A 17,305-nucleotide genomic window follows, 5' to 3' on the forward strand; every position below is an offset into this window, starting at 1 on the left:
GTGAATTTATTACACACCATCCACATTCTTTGTCCAGGCAACTGGAACAGCTTGTATATGGAACATCACTGGTTCTTGTGGCCAAATGAAAAGATGTTGTGAAGACATACACATAAGTTAGCTCTGAAATCCATGTTCCTTGCTTTTACTCATATTTCATTGACAAAGAACATCATGTGACCCATTCAGTGAGTAATGAATTGGGACACAATAATTCCCTCCTACAAGTGAAGCAGGATAGTTTAGGAAAAAGGAAGATGGACACAGCTAGACCTGGTAGAGAACGCGGCTGTGAAACCCAGGCCAGACTCCTGTCATGAAGTACTGTTTGGGTCAATGGGAAACCCGGATGCCTCCAAAAGGCCTCACCATTGGACCCTGAGAACTGACAGGTGGAGTAACCAATCAGAACAGCAAACAACAAACAGCCAGGACTGGGGAGAGTGAATAATGACTTAGTAAAAGTAGCCCCACAAGACAAAAAGCTCTCCCTCTCTGCCTAGAGGAGCCCAAACCTACATCTGGGGGTGTGTAATTCTGTACTTTTCTCCTGTTTCTGTTCTGTTCTCCCATTTCTCAATGAACTTCTCTTAACTGGCCTACCCTATGGCATGTTCTTAATTTCTTTTTTGTAACATCCAAGAACATGGGGGAATCCATCATACCCCAACATCTCCCAACTTCACAAGGGCTCTATAGAATGGGGCATTATAGAAGGATCATCTGATATTTTGAATAATGGTCCAAACTCAGCTTTATTTATTAAATTGCAGACACACATACTATGGCCTGCATTTCCCATCAAGAGAGTGGTTACCTGCATGATGGAAGAAACAGTCATGAAAAAGGAGATAAACATGATAAATCTCTAGGATTCCGAGGTGATTGCTTTTGCACTATTTTTAAAATGATAGGTTTAACTCTAAGTATGACTTGGAATATAATATATTCTTCCTTTCCAAATCCCCTGCTAAATGTGGATTAAATTCAGTGTTAAATTTTATTCAATAGTCAAGACAATATTTATTAATTTTTTTGAGATTAATGTAAAAACAAACTTGAATTATATGTGTCCCTGATTTCTGATATATGCAATCCAGTTTCATCAATATTTGATACCTCTGAGGAGTCCAGCTCCTGGTTAAACCTGTGAGTGTTCTGTTCTGGCCGGACCATGGGTAATTACAAAGGCTTTACCTGACAGTCCACATAGCAAAGCTGCCCTCACCTCATCAGATTTGTTGCCAAGCCAGTGCACTGCAGTGTCTGAATGGGATTCAGTCAAGGTCTCAGGCCCCATGGCCAGTTTTGCTCTTGAGCATTTCTGCATTCCAATTCCAGGTGCCTCCACTAGGAACCTCTTTTCAGGGACCCCAAAACTAGGTCTTACTCAGGTGCCTAAGATGAGAACTCCTTAATGGTGGGAGCAGAAGACCTTGAGGGCAATTTCTCCTGTCCTCATTACTCAGTATTTTAAATCCCTACACCAGGGACCATAAAACTGCAGGAGTAGTTAAGTAAAATATCTTGTCTAGGGTTACTAATTGCCCTATAAGTAACTATATAACTGGAAGTGAATACAAATTTACAGACCTGTATGCTCTTTACCAAATATTTTTGTAATGATTAGAATCATGAAGTAGTCTGATATCCATAATTTTTCTTTTGTCATTATTAACTGGTTCATTTATTTGCTGTGGAAATGCTTTCTTCCAATGATATCTGTAAGTTCCTAGCAATTGCACTGTAAATGAAGTTAACGACTTTCACTATCATAATGATTTTTTTCTGGTTTTTGTCTGCAATAAATGTATGTTTATATTTAAAAATCAAAACTGCAGGAGCCTTTTGTCAGGTGCTCCCTCAGCACGGAGTTGATCCCCATGACTGTGCTGATCCATCTGCCCCTCCTCCAGGGGCACCTTCAGCATCATAATGGAACAACGGGGCCGCCAAGTTGGGCCGAGGGCGGCGCCCGCCCTGTGGCTGGAGCCAGAGGCAATGGCGGTGTTTCACGAGGAGGTGGAGATCGAAGACTTCCAATAATACGAGGACTCCAAGACGTCCTTCTACCCCTGCCCGTGTGGAGATAACTTCTCCATCACCAAGGAAGATCTGGAGAATGGGGAAGGTGTGGCACCATGTCCTAGCTGCTCTCTCATTATAAAAGTGCTTTATGACAAAGATCAGTTTATGTGTGGAGAAACAATCCCAGCACCTTCCACCAACAAAGAATTGGTTAACTGCTGAAGAAGGCTTAAGAATCCAGTCGAACAGCTGGGAACGAGCCGAGATGGAAAAATCAAGCACACAGTGACGGATCTCCCCAAGAGGACACCCTTTTTGTGGTTTTTCATCCTGTCACAGAGTAGATTCTTTGCATCAGCTGCCACGTTCACCTTTAGTTCAAGCAGCAGTCCCCAGAGTGACATACCAGACTTCCTATGCAAAGAACTTTGAATTCCAAGTGTTCTCAATTTTCCATCCAAATTTTTTGAAAAGATAATTTCAAATCAGTACTTCTTTCCCCTCTGTTGTATCCTTTTTGTGTCTTAAACTTAATTACTTCAGTATCTGATAACAGAATCATCTACCTCAAAGTCATTAGTATTCCTTGACAAAAAAGGGATTGTGTTTTTACTGGGTTATTATGATTATTAAGATTAGCCCTGCCTTTGAAATTTGACCTCACCTTTGCTATTCTAAACCTAAGAACATTGGTTGCCTTGGCAGCACCGCGTTTGCAGTTCCAGCACCTGGCCTCTCCTCGATGTAGAGCTGTGCGTGTTCTGTTAAGCAGGCCTCTCTTCTTGTGCGTCGTGCTCTGGAATTAAAGAGAAGATGCAGTGAGGTACAGTATCTCCAGAGCTAAACAGTTAGTGAGTAAGAAAATAAAGTAATAGAGTGAAATGGTCAAAGAATATCGAGTTCCTTTTCAACATTCTCTATGTTCCTTGAAAATCAGGGCAAGATCAAAAGACAAGAAGCCAAGGGAAGCAAAATTAATAACAGAAATGAGAGGAGCCAAACATGCAACTTAGTAAATGAGATGTTGCATGATTTTGCCAGATCAGAGCAAATAGCATTTCTGTATCTGGGTTTTGTTTGTTGCTTTTTAGAAAAAGCTAATGAAGTTGAACCCCAGGTGGGGTTAATAGTTTTCATGGCTGGAGGTGATGCTTTCAGCTTGATTAGTGCATTGTGTCGCTCCTCCTAAAAGGTGGAGCCTCTGCAGAGTTTGCCCAGGGGAACCTATCTCATGTTCCATAACCTGCGCTCTTACAGAGAAACGCTGCCCTGGAGAAAAATGAATTTGTACAGATAGGCCATTCGTTGTCTTTTGCTCCAGTGCTCAGAAGTAGCACAAAATTAGAATCACTTACATGGAAATTCAAAAGTCCCCTTTATATATCCAACTTGCCTGTGTATAGATAAAAGTTGAAAAAATGAACCATTGTCTGGCAGGTTGTTTGGGAAATGACTCCTGCAATTAAAGAGAAAAGTGGCTTGCTAGAATTTGAACTTTCAATTACTTATTAATAAATGTGCTACCCATATTTGCTGGGGGTTTAAGTTAAAACAAGTAGGTAGCCTTCTGCCTGCTGCAGCCTGGCTATGTGCGGCGATTAGGCTGAGACAATAATTCACCGTGGTACATCGTGGAGCATCACGTGGCATGTTCTTCCTGTGCTGAGAAATCTCACTGCAGTTGTGGGATGCTGACACCCCTGAAGTAATCCACAACTACTTTGCAAAAGCTGGTCTCAGAACCAGTGACTGGGATACGTGATAACCTCCTGGAGGGAACGGCCCCAAATGCAAATGTTGATGGGTTGTAGATATTGATGCCATGTGAGCTCCCACCCCCACTGCTGCTGAATTTCAGACAAGAACAGACACCTTGATGTGGGGCTGTTGCAGCACAGAAGGACGGAAGGGAAAGCTCCCGACATCGGCACAGTCCAGGAGAATTTCGAGAAAACCACCCTGGCGATCTGCAATAACCTGCAGTGGTGGGAAAGACTGTTTCCAAAGCAGCTGACTCGCTGAATTTGTCAACCACAAAAAAAAAAAATCAGGATTCAATCCTGTATTAGACAGAAAGTAAAAGCAAGGTCGTTTTAGATAGAACTTGAGTTCTGCATGATGTATGTGCCTTATTGAAACCAACAAACATTTCTGGAGAATTCTGAGAACCTGCTTGTAGCCCAGGCGCTGCCTCTTGGTAACTTGTGATCTTTGACAGTGTCTGGATTCCTGAGGTGTTTGGATCAGACGCTTTCTGAACTCAGTTCTGAAATGTCAGACTGGGCAGCTTGTAGGAACTGAGGTAGCATATGAAACCTTGGAAACTCATACGACTTAAATCATGAATTCCCGAGGAAGAGACTGTTCAAATACTTGAGGTTCCCACACTGTTGGATTGGAGTTCTACACACCCTTGAGTGTACACCTCAGAGACATTTTCCTTGGAAAGTGCCCAACATTTCTGGGTAACTGTACATATTAATTTATTACCATAATTAACTACCTGTATGCTAAATAAAGCCAGACAATTCAAACCCCCGCCCCCCCAAAAAAAATAATGGAACAACGTCGAGTCCAAATCTTTCCTCAGATTACCTTCTTGCTTATACTATCACAGTAAGTGAGTAAAGGCTCTACTGCTTACTTCCATTTCAATTTTGCCTTGTTTAAATTGTCTACCTTTGATGCCTGGCATCTCCACTCGACTCTTGACAAACTGACTCATTGAGCAGGGTAGACTTTGAGCATGATGCAGTTTTGGAAAAGCAGAAGTACTGGAGATTCTGTAGAGCACCTATGGGAGGAACTAGCTTAATCCTTCGTGGAGTTCTCTGGAGGAATGCTAGTGGATCCCAAGACATTTCTTCAGCCATGCCAGTGGGTCTGGGCAAATACTAATGACGTTGAGGGACATTCTTGGGAAAGTTGGTGGTGTAGGGATTAAGTCTGATGTTGTCAGATGGAATACTGACCCAGATCTTTAGCCCTGACATTCTGGCAGAACATGGGGATGGGTCCAATTATCCATCCAATGGACAGGTTTGAGAAAGGCTGTTGAAAGAGTTCTCCCCTCATTCCTTAAGGCCCCCCAAACAGTAGAATCACAGAAAGTCAGGGGAACCCATTAGCTGAGCAATGCTAAGAAGTCTGTGGTTGTGGTAGATATCATATTGCCAGGAAATTTTTGAAACATCATAAAAAAAAAAAGAATGTAGAGCATTTACACACGGCCCAAAGAGAACTTAGAGACTTCGTTTTTCTCCACACTAAAAATGTAATCCTGTTAAAATTAGTAAAGGAGAGTTTCACTATGAGGAGGGAAGTTACATCCTTTACCCCCATCAGAGTGTCCTGAGAGCAACTAGCATCAACAGCAATGGTGGTTGCTACAAAGGTGGCAGGGGTTGTCCACACACATGTTGTCCCACACCCAGGAAGCCCTTTCTGCACACATTTGAGCAGCAGCTACATCAGAGGTGGCTACATTGGTGGAGGTGTCTCTGCCAGGCTGTTGTCTGGTGACCACAGGGCCACGTGGCCCACGCTGTATATGCTTGGCTTCATGGTGGGCAATGGTGGGGCCTCTTTTGTGTGTTCCTTTGTTGCCACAAGGGGGCTTTCCAAGGTAAAACTGCAGGTATAGAGAAGCCAAAAGTGGCAACCAGGCCCCACCAACGCCATCATGATCAGGTAGATCATCGCCACCATCACCAAGCTGCTTCCAGCTCAAAAGCAATGTCATCGCCAGCAGGACAGATGTCTATGCTGCCTGCCATAGCTTTGTGAGTGTTGTCATTTATAGGAAGGTCTGAACCCTGGTGTGCCTGGCCCGGTGCCACCCTGGGAGTTCTGCCTGGAAAGTAGTATCTCAGCCATAATCTTTGCTCCCTCTGACCACATCCCTTCTGGAAAAAAAAAAACAAAACAGATTGTGCCACTGGCATCCCCACTATGGTGGCCTCTGTGACTGGCTCATAAGCTGTTCCCTGCACTTCTCCCTTCGAACATTTGGCTGGAACAGAGGGACTCACAGGCTTTTGGTTGGGATTTCTCCACTGCAGACCTATTTTCTCCAGCAGAATGAAGGCTCTGTGCAAAGGTTAGTGTTCAGCTGGAAAGTGGGAGAGAGACACTTTCATTTCTTAGGCCTTTTTGATACAGGTTTACAGTTGATGGTGATACCTAACACTCCTAAGCAGGAGGATGGAGAGAGAGCAGATGATGCTCACTTGTTTTGGGTCCAAGGTTGCCATCAATGGGACTCTTGCTCAGGCTCAGCTATGGGAGCATCCCTTCAGGCCCCACAAACCTTGCTTGTATGGCCTCCTCTACTAGATGTACTACTAATACTGATGTATAGTCTGTGTGTTCCCCTGGTAGTCTTTGCCTCCAAGCAATGATTAGAATTGCTGTGGGCAGGGCAAATTTAAAGGCATATATGAAAGATTGGGAAGCTACTCAGCTATGTTTGCATATTTAGGAAAAAACAGCAAATGTCATTGTAACTTTGAATTCCACAAAACTCCATTAAGGTGTCAAAAGCATCCTCTTCAAGAGACTTGCTTCTTATAAACATGGAAGTAGCTTTATCCAGAAGTCATATTTTGCCTCTCTATTGCCAACTCACACCATTGACACTCTGTTCTCTGGATTATTGGAAACAGAATAATTAGTGCCTTGACTCTAATCAGAATAGAGATCCAATTGCAGAAATAGAAAATCCTAAGAAACACTCCCAGTATCAAGCTGAATTAATCAATGTTCTATAGGGAAACAGATCTGACAGGAGATATCTGTATATATTGAGATTATTTAAAGTTTTCACAAATGACTATAATGATGCATGAGTCTGAATTCCCAAGAGCAGGCTGCAAGCAGGAACTCTGATGGTCTTACAATGAGTTCCCCAGGAGAAGCTAGCTGTCTGAAGTAGAGATAGAAATTCTTTCCCTGACTACTGAAATCACTTCTTTGAAGGACTTCAATTGATTAGATGAGATACCTCTCATTGATGAAAGCAATCCCCTCAGTTGATTTTAGATGTAATAATCAGCCATAGATGCAATTAAACAATGGATAATTTGTCTATGATGTATCCTTACCATACAATTAAACCAGTGCTTGCTTGATCAAACAACTGTATAACATTAACCGGCTAAATTGGCACATCCCACCAATCAAGAATTTTATATCTGGTGTTATTGCCTTTTAAAAAATGAGGGAGTTTTTAAAACATTCCCAAATTAACAAAAGCTAAGGGAGTTCATCTCCACTACATGTGCCCAACAAGCAAAGCTAAAGGGTTTTTTTCAGAGTGAAAGGAAAGGACACTATATGGTGGACCAAAGTGGCATAAAGAAATAAAGACTTCTGATAATGATATCCATATAAGTAGAGCCAGTAATAGTGTATTCTATTTTTGATATGTAACTTCACTTTTTACTTCTCTGTGGTTATAAAATGCTAATGCATACAAAGTAATGATAAAGCTATGGCTTGGGACATACAATTTTAAAAGACATAATTCATTAAAAGGACAACAAAAAGTTGGAGGTGATAGCTAGAAAATATACTTATTAAAATTTCTTCATTGCAGCAGCTATGGATCTTTTAATACCCTTCCCCAAAACTAATTGAGCTTTTTTCTATTAATGTAATCTTGGAAATTGACTCTGTACTTAGTGACTTTAAAGACTTTAACTAGACTGTCTCAGTTTTACTTACAGGAGTAAGATACTATCTCAAAGAAAAAGCCTCAGAATGGCATCAGAAGAAACATACGCCTTCAGTAAATCAGTGACTCCTTTCCCAAGAAAGACCAAATGCTGACATTCCTGAAGCATTCAACTAAAAGGGAGTTATGAAGATCTTAGACCTGCACAACAATATCTAAACTGTGGTTAATTTGCTGCTGAAACCAAGGACAAGTTTGACATGCTTGAAACAAAGCAGGACTAAGGAATTACATGTACGCTCCTCACAAGACCCCTGGAAGATCTAACATGATCACATTTTTGTGGGTTGTTTTTATATCTGTTTTTCTTCACTATCTTTTACCTATAAAAATCTTAGCTCACATGCACACTTTGAACTGGTTTTTGGAAGATTACCCTAGTTCCTTGCTTGTTCCTTGCAGTCAATCACCTTCTCACTGAGAGAAGTATTTCCCCTTGTAGTACTGGATTGGGTGGGCTCTTCTTTTGAAAATGTCCATGATTAGAGTAATACATGAATAGTGTGTTATAGGAACTATATTTGAGTACACTATTGATGTTAATTTGACATCAAATCAAATGACATTTTTGTAGATTTACGATGTCAAATTCAAGCCCATGGTAATCCCAAAGAAAAGATAGAAAAACTATATACATAAGGAAAGAGAAAGAGATTCAAAATGATATAATAAAAAATAAATTTAAATAGATATGAAAGTAGGCATCATCAAAAGAATTATGGGACAGAGAAGGTAAAAGGGACAAAGATCATATAGCAAAATGGCAGAAAAAGGTGTGCCTGATCAATAATTAATGTAAATGTAAAAGGATTAAACTCCCAGTCAAAAGTCATAGAATGGCAGAATGAGTAAAACAGAATTAGCCAACTATTCAAGATACTCACATTAAAGTCAATGATATGAGAAAGTCGAAAGTGAAAGGATGGAGAAAATGTTCATTTCAATTAGTAATCTTTTCATTCAATGGTATAGTTTGTGGCACTAATATATATATTAATATATATAATGTATATAATAATATTTCATATTAATATAATATGAAATGAAATAGACTCTAAGTAAAAATTGTCATAAGATACAAAGAAGTAAGATATACTGATAAAGGGATCAATTAATCAATAAGAAAAAACAGTATAAATACATACATACATATATATATATATAATGCATACATATATATATATATAATGTCATAGCCCCAAAATATGTGCTGTAAAATTGACAGAGATGAAGGGAGAAATAGACAGCTTTCCATTAATGGAAGGATTCTTCACAGTCCCATTTTTAATAATAGAATATATCGACAGAAGTTCAATAAAGAATTAGAAGATTTGCTTAGTAGTATAAACCAAATGGATCTAAAAGACCTATACAGCCATATGGGATGGAGGCCTCCTCTCAGTTAGAAGTGGAGTGGGTATCACCATCCCAGAATCCTCAGAACTGGGGAACAAAACATGGATTAGAGTGGACTCAGTGGTATTTTACTATAGACTTATTGTGATTCTAGCAATGAAAGAAATTATATCATTGATGTGGGGACAGTGGTCACTGGAGGTGCTGAAGTCAAGGAGATGAAAAAAGAGGTGTAGTGTGGGAGCATTTTCAAGACTTGGAATTGTTCTGAATGACACTGTGGTGACAGATATTGGCCATTATATATCCTACCATACCTACAGAATTGAGTGGGAGAGAGTGTAAACTACAATGTAAACTATAATCCATTCTTAATGGCAATGCTCCAAAATGTGTTCATCATTGTTATGAATGTACCACACTAATGAAAGAAGTTGTTAATGTGGTTAAGGAGGAAGGTGTGGGGAGTGGGGCATATGGGACATATGGAAATCCCTTACATTTTTTATAAAACATTCTATGTAATTTAAGTATCTTTTAAAAATAAATAAAAATATATTTAAAAAAGAACCTTCCATAAATAAATAAATGAATAAATAAATAAATAAATAAATAAATGACATATACAGAACACATTACCCAGTGAAAGAAGAATATACTTCTATGGTGAACATGGGTCATTATATAGGATAGATTATATATTTGTTTACAAAATATCTCAATAAATTTAAAAGTAGTTATATCATAAAATATCACAATATATTTAGACTTGAAAGCAAAACAGTGAGAACTGAAAAATCCTAAGTTTGTGGAAATTAAACAGAATTCTCTTAAAGAAACAATATGCCAAAAGGAAATCATAGGGTATGGCAGTTTGTTATTGTTTATGAATTTTAAAAATAGATATTGGATTGTATTTGTAAATTGGTCTGTTCCTCTGGGCATATTAAATGGTATTAAATTCAGGGGTTTCACTTATACTTTATTAAATTCTGATTAACGCTTTGATTCAGCCTCATCAGTAGGATGTTGAGTCCCTCCACCGATGGTGGGCAGGAACTCACAGAGAAAATGACACAGCAGAGGAAAGTCTTAGAGTGTTAGAGTTTTGGATGCAGAAGCCCTGGGAGAGAGCCAGGCTCCTTGCCTGAAGAGACCAGAGCCAAGAACAGCTGAGAAAACACAGAAAGAAACAAGCCCCAGGGGTAAAGACAAACCTTATGCTCATCTACAGCTGAGAACAGAAGGAGCTGGGACCATGGAGCCTTAGGTAGAGGAAGAGGACCACTGAACCCTCACAGACCAGTCGCCATCTTGCTCCAACATGTGGCAACAGTCTTCAGAGAAGGAAGTAGCTTAGGGTTTATGGTCTTGTGATGGTAAGCTTCTATCCCAAATGAATACCCTTTGTAAAAGCCGACAGAGTTCTGGTGCTTTCCATCAGCACCCCTTTGGCTGACTAATACACAGGGCATATTGGGAAATACTTTGAGGTGAATAAAAATGACAAAAGACATAGCAAAAAATGTGATGCAGCAAAGTCAGTGCAAAGAGGGATAAAAAATAGCTCTAAAAATATTTACAGAGAAGAGCCCAAATTGAAGACTCAAGCTAAATAAATTAAAATAAGAAGTTTAAACCAAGCCCAAAATGCCCAAAAAGATGGAAATAATAATTATAATTATGGAAATAAATGAAATAGAAAATAAAAACTCAAAAGATCATTCTTTGAAACATTGAAAAAAGTTGGTAAAATTTTCACTAGGCTGACAAAGAAAAAAAGAGAGAGAGGGAACAAATAACTAAGATAAGAAATGAAGGGGTGGCAGTACTGACTTCAAAGAAATTAAAGTTTCATGAAATACTATGAACAATTGTATACCAAAAAATTAGATAACCCAGGTGAAATGGACAATTTGCATGAACACCAAACTACATTCATTGACTCAAGAAGAAATAGATCTCAACACATCAGTAACAATTAAATAGAGTGAATCAGTATTAAAACCCTCCAAACAAAGAAAAACCCCTTAACTTGATTACATCTATAAAGACCTTATTTCCAAACAACACTACACCTTACATAGTCTGGCTTTAGGAAGTCAATGTATCTTTTGAGGGTCTACAAATCAACCCATAACACTCCTTTATTCCACACAGCTTCTCTTTTACTTCAGATGCATAAAACTAAAGCACTTATAGGGTATGGCACTCTTCTTTTTAGGGCAGAATGAATACAGCATGAAGCAAATTGCCAAAGTTATTATTAAGAGGTAATTCCTCCCCATTGAAATAGAAGAAACTGGACCAATGCCCCTTTCCCACACTTCCATCAGGTGGCTGATCCATTCTTTTACATTGCTCTTCTGAGTGCCATTCTAGAAGAACAAATGAGTCTTGTCAATTTAAATGAGCGAATACTCAAAATGAGACAGATTTTTCCACTTATATTAGCTTCAATATCTCAGTTCATGAAAAGGTGAAAATTCACTCAATATTGCATTGAATTCCATAAAATTGTCTAGCAGCATAAACCTGATGAGCTATGCTGTATTTCTACGAGATTACATGCCTTGAAAAAGTTCTAATGAAACTCACAGAAGAGATGTGATTCATTGTCAATTTCCCTTATCAATTACTCAGAAGGGAAATTAAAAGAATGAAATCCTCCTACAGGTAATAATCAAAGAAATTTAATTCTTATCTTGGTTGATATAACAGATTCTATTTGTGCTTTTGAAGTTGTTGCATTTTGCCAGTTTCTACTGCGTGGAAGACTTCTTGTGTGGAATAGGAACAATTCTTTCAGGGATTCTAAAATACATGTACTGCTAAATAGCTCATTAGCCACAAAAACTTCCAGTCACACAAATAGCCACAGCATAGTCTCCTACACACCAAGTGTAGAACACATAACTTACTTTGGACAAAGGGAAATTTATATGCTTTATGTATAATAATAATAAAGTTATTAAAGACTGTACCTAAAGGAGGGAAAATAAAGAGAAATTCTTCTACATTATTGCTTTACCATGATATGTTTCTACAGGTTGTGACCTGGGAACCCAAAGTTAGTTGGGAGAATTTGCCCAACAAATGTTTATGAAAAATGTTTGCTGATTTTGGTGAAAAAGAATGGCCACTATATAACATCTATAATTTCTAGAGAAGGACATTGATTTTCCTTCCTTGTTACTGGTTTGGGAAATTTGCAGGAAGTCAATCTTATAATCAGATTTTATTTCTGGTGCTTTATTTTACCTTTCTGCATATCCATAGCCTCTTTAATCTCACTTTCCTTTCTAGACTTGTGTTTCCAGTCTTGCAAGAAGTTTTATCATAAACTTCTGAATTCTCCTTGTTTGTTTCATTTCTTACTGTGCCACTTCTTTCAGAAAGCCTCATTAGATTTACTCAGTTTGATTCCCTTTCCTCTGCTAAGTGGCAGGCTAAAGAGTACTGTATGCTTTGCATTCTTCCATGGCCCAGAGGCTTCTTTTTTAAACTTACAGATTCTGACCTATGGGATTTCCCTTCCCAGAGTTAGAATGTGTATGAACTGTGGTTCTTAGCAGGCACTCTTCAAACAATCTTGGCCCAATTTTCCCACCCAATTTAGATGTTCTCCACTTGGAAGTTTTCTCCTATTAATTTAACATCTGTACTGAGCCTATTTGCCTTTTCTTTTTTAACCTTTTCTGTGTTTTCTTTTCTGTTCTTTTCATAAAAGATTTTAATCCATTCGGGTTTGTGTTCTTGGCATTCAGGTGATACCTTTTCAAACTACAATTTCTACTTCAACTTGAAATTATTACAGTTGTTCACTGAATCAAAACTGCCTGGTTTCTTTTTTTTTTTTTAAATTTTATGAGGTCATGTTTATTTTTATCTTTTGTTACTTGTGCATTGGATGTATAGTCTAAGAAACCACTGCCCACCACAAGGCCCCAAAGATGCTTTCCTACCTTTTATTCTAGGAGTTTTATACCATTGCCTTTCCAGTTGCAGTCTCTAGAGAGGTTCCCATCGGGCTCTACTTAGCAGGTGCTTCTCAATTCCCTCCTGCAAACTTCTACTAATGGGGTAGTTAAGACAGTTGATACTTTGCAATATTGACTCTTCACTTTGGATATGTTTACCTAATCAACACATATAATCCAGTGAGTTTTCTCCTCTAACTTTTCCCTTAAGTCTTTAAGAAGTTTTAGAATTATCTCCCCTTATAACTCTTATATATCTACCATGTTCATGGAGATCTCATTTTTCACTTTGCATCATCCTACCTATCCTTTAAGGTCCCAAACTTTCCTTTAAAAAATAATATTTCTTTATCTTTATAACTCTGTCTTCCTTTCCTTTTTATTCTTATTTATCCAGGACCCTGCCCTCCAAATTTCAGCCATGTTAATGGTCCCAAATTCTGATTTTGTCTCCACAGATCACTGAAAATTTCATGCTTTTGTCGTCTCCTGCTCTCAGTGCTGAAGTTCAGAAAGCTCATGCAGACAGAAGTGAAAATAATGGTTGAGATTATTTGTTATTTTGAGTGATCACAGTCCAGAATTGCCTGTTCTTCAATGCCCAAAGTAAAATAATAATTTCACGTTTTCTTTTTTTAGAGATAATTTATTGTTTCATTATAAAACATCAACTCTCAAAAATTTTTAAAATATTGATTGGAGAGTGACACAAAAGTTCCTAAAAACAACTTTAGAAGGATATTTCATGGATGTTAGCAAGAGATAATTCTTAAAATTGTGTGGCAACAGTGGCCGATAAGAGACTTATTAGACTCTTATTAGAATAATAAGATAAATGAGACAAGCCTCTTGAAAAACTGCATGTGACAGTCAGGCATATCAAGGCCTCAATTTATTTTTATTACTCTATAAGTATTGAGTTAATTTTTAGTTGAAAAGCATGGTGTTTTCTATTAAAAATCATGAGTTCATTTATGGGATTTATCTTTTATTTCTTTAAAAAGATCAAATGAGATTAATGTTAAGTTGAAGTATGTAATAATCTGGTTATTTTATAAACGTGAAATTGTTGATTTTTGCATTATAGTTAAAAGCAATTATTGTCTTCCAAAATATTTTTGTCAGTCTTTTTTCTCTTAATATTTCCACAATGTAGTCAATCATATTATGCATTTTTAAGTTATATTTGCCTTATTTTATGTTTTCCGGTGTTTGTAGTCCACACTAATCAATGAAAAATTAATGTATGTGACTTAAAGTATATATCTCTTTATTTTTCATCTAGCCATTGTATTTAATTACATTAATTCATGTTTATGTAGGTAATTGATTATGATTCTCATTTTGGCAAATTCAGAAATGTATATTTTGCCTCTCAAATTTTTAACCTTTGATATTACTTTAATAGAGATTTCATACCTACAGGAATTCTTTCAAAAAGAGAATGTTTAAAGTGCAATTAAAGTGTATATTAGGATTGCAATTTTCTCAATCTGAGTGCTATACTTCTTACCCAAAATAATGTGTTAACATATGCTGTTTTAAAAGATTGATTCCAGTAATAAAGTGAAAATAGAAGTATTGGTAGGTATTGGAGTCAGGAGATCCTCTGAAGCACCTCCCATTATTATCACGCAGCATGAAAAAGTTAAGAGGAAGTTGTAACAATCCTACACAGAAAGCACCACTAAAGATTGACACCTTCATTATGAGGGCTTGTATTGTTTTACTAATAAAGTTTCTTCCCAACAATTGATGCCTGTTTGTGTGTGAACAAATGGAGGCATCAAGGAGAGTGTCATAAACAATATGAACAAATGGCTATTTGCAGAAAAGATAATTGCAGCAGTTTCAAATATTCTTCCTTGTTATTCTGTATGTTTTCTATGTCCTTCAATTTTTTCCTTTGTTTTTTCTTATCATATTTGTTAAGTTATCAAATCCACGCCATAGAATTCATCCATTTAAAACATACTGTTTAACAATGTTTATTTTTCCACAGATTTCTGCAACCATCATCAGTATTTAAATTGAGAACTTCCTCCTTATTCCAGAAGGAAACTCCATTACTGTTAGCAGTCACTTCCTACTGCCCCCAACTGAAACTGCTCCACCTCCATTCTTAACTACCAGTAACCAAATTTCTATCCCTTGCTCATTTAGGATATTTCAAGAAAATTGAATATTGCATTATTCTGAGACTGGTTTCTTTCACTCAGCATAATGTTTTCAAGGTTCAACATGTTGTACTATGTGTTAGGATTTTGTTTCTTTTCATTGCCAAATGATACTCCATTGTATATATATTTCAAATTATATTCACCATTCTTAAGGCAATACACACATGAGTACTTGCCAATTTTATTTATTATGAAAATTACTTTGAATATTCATGTACCTTTTGCTGGGTGAACTTACATCTTTATTGCTTTTGGTGTGTACCTAGAAATAAATTGCTGCATCATATTAGAACTTTATGTCACCATATGGAGTTAATGCAAAATTATTTTAAGAAGTTGCTCTCATGTTACATCTGTACCATCTGTGAATGAGGATCTAATTTTTCCACATTCTTCCTGACACTTGATATTCTTTTTATTAAAGGCACTATAGCAAATGTGATGTGATACCTTCCTGTGTGTTTGATTTGCATTTCTTGGAAGATTAATGATACTGAGAATTTTTGATGTTCTTGGTAATTTCTTCTTTTGATATTCCATTTTCAATTGTTTGTCCAATTACTTTTGGGTTACAAACATTTTATCAGGAATTGTGGGAAGATGCCAGTGGGTTAGATAGGCAGGGCTCAATTCTGTCAAAAACAATGGAGAAAGAACCAAAAGCTAGCTAAGGGCCCCGCTTTGGGGATCAGCAGACAAGAACAGTGTTTAACAACTCCAAGAAGGTGAGGGAAAAAGGGACAAAGAACCCAAAAAACAAATATGAGTTCCCAACCCCCTGAAGTAGCCTAGAAAGGCTCCCCTTCCCCAACCACAATATATTAAGCTGGGGTAACACCCCTGGCTCACTGAAGCTGGTTGAGAGGGAAACAGACATCTTCTTCCCTGTCAGGTGTGACAAAGGAAAAAGGAGGGTGAATCTATGAGATTTTCTCCAGTGAATTCAGCCAATAGTGCCCACTTTGAATTTCAGCTCTGGTCAAACCAGACACAGGAAAACAGAGGGAGATACATCTCAGTGGAAAGGTACACCAGTGAGCACCATCTGCTGGCCATTCTGGAAATTGCATGGACATAAACAGCTGTTCATACTCTGTACTCTACGCCTTGTGAGAAAATCTGCACCACATTGGTAAGTCCCTGGTATGATTTTGATAATTTAATCTGAGCAATTTTAAAGACTTAGAATAAGTTGAAACAAATATCAAAGAAGTGCTGTGAAAAAATAATAGGCAAGAGAGAGAAACTGGACATGGGAGTAAATTCACCAACATATTCAGATACCTAGACATCCACAAAAAATAACAAGCAATTCTAAGAAACAAGAAGAGATGGCTTAGGGAAAAGAAGAAACCAAACATCCTGAGGAGATAGAGGATTTAAGAAAATTAATCACTGAAAACCACACAACTCTCCTAAGACAATTTAAAGAATTAAAATATGATTAGAGAGATGAAGGATATTAAGACGACATTGGGTGACTATAAGAACAATTAGAAAGTGTGCAAAGTTAAGTAACAGGCCTTATTAAAACATAAGACATGTTGGATGGGATTAAAAATATATAAATGCTTGAGCAAGTACTTCTAACAAAATGTTAAATAAGAGGGGTGATAGTGGGCATTCTTGTCTTACTCCTGATCCCGGAAAGATTTTAGGATTTCACCATTGTAAATGATGTTAGCTGTGGGGTTTTCATATATACCCTTTATCTTGTTCAGAAAGTTTCCTTCTAGTCCTATCTTTTGCAGTGTTTTTATCAGGAAAGTGTGCTGTATTTTGTCAAATGCTTTTACTGCACCTATAGAAATGATCATGTGATTTTTTTTCTGTTGACCTAATTATGTGGTGCATTACATTGATTTTCTTATGTTGAACCATCCTTGCATATCAGGGATGAAACCCACTTGATCATTGTGTATAATTTATTTGATGTGTTGTTGACTACAATTAGCAAGTTTTTGTGGAAGATTTTAGCATCTAGGTTCATTAGAGAGATTGGTCTATAATTTTCTTTTCTTGTGGTG

Source organism: Dasypus novemcinctus, chromosome 28 (assembly GCF_030445035.2).
Source record: "Dasypus novemcinctus isolate mDasNov1 chromosome 28, mDasNov1.1.hap2, whole genome shotgun sequence".
NCBI classification, from domain to species: Eukaryota; Metazoa; Chordata; class Mammalia; order Cingulata; family Dasypodidae; genus Dasypus; species Dasypus novemcinctus.